Below are 1053 nucleotides of genomic sequence, written 5' to 3'. Positions count from 1 at the left end.
ATAATAATAGCATTAATAATGATGATAACATTAATAATGATAATGATGATAACATTAATAATGATGATGATGATAAGAGCAACAACAAAACATTTCAACGTAGCCAAGAATGTGTGAAGATGATGAAGAAGAAAAAGAGGCCGACAAATTTAAGTGTGTTTTGAATGAATGAATGAATGAATGAATGAATGAATGAATGAATGAATGAATGAATGAATGAAAAATTGAATGTTCGAATGAAAGATTGAATAAATAAAAAGACGAATATGAGTTAAAGATAGAATGGAAAAATGAATGAAGGAATTTGATAGAACAGTTTCTTTAGAGCAAATTTTTGCCGTGGTCTGTGTTATGTTAATTTGGTTTAATTTATGAACGGCTAATTTAAATATGGTGACGAAAATGATGGTGGTGGTGATGATTAAATCTTTACTTTGATGAGTTACGATGATGGGGATTATGAGGTTTGAATGAATGATGATGCTGAGTGGATAATTTTTTTTCATTAATTTCACCTCATCTCATACCACTCCACTCCACTTACGTTTTAGTTGCAATCGATCCGTACGTCTCGGTGACAACAGCGACGATGATGTCATCAACAGCAGCAACGATGACGTCACCATTGTTTACGATTACTCCACTCACATTGTCGTCATCTCACCTCTGGGCTACGATCATTGGGGATAGGCCCGTGAAAAGGGGAAGAGCCTGTTTTAAAGTCAAAGTAAGGTCGCTTGCATCTGCTTGTGTTTGCGTAATTATTACAGATTAGAATAGGTCTGGACATTATTCTTGGCACCGACCTGATGCAATAGTAGTAGTTTATTTGTTGTATCTTGAATTTCAAAAGCAGTTTTGTAGTTGTGGTGTTGGTCGTAGATTTTGTTTTTTTTTTCTTTTTTTTTTGATTTGATGAAACAAATGTCTAAATGCTAATGGTCCCAGTAGTAGTATTAGTAACGATCATCCCAATAATAGTAATAGTAATAATAGTAATTTTTTAATAACAACGTTCGCAGCTAATTAAGTATTCGAGTTGGACCCAAATAA

Source organism: Helobdella robusta (genome assembly GCF_000326865.2).
Source record: "Helobdella robusta unplaced genomic scaffold HELROscaffold_919, whole genome shotgun sequence".
NCBI classification, from domain to species: domain Eukaryota; kingdom Metazoa; phylum Annelida; class Clitellata; order Rhynchobdellida; family Glossiphoniidae; genus Helobdella; species Helobdella robusta.
Note: the sequence above shows the minus strand (reverse complement) of the source record.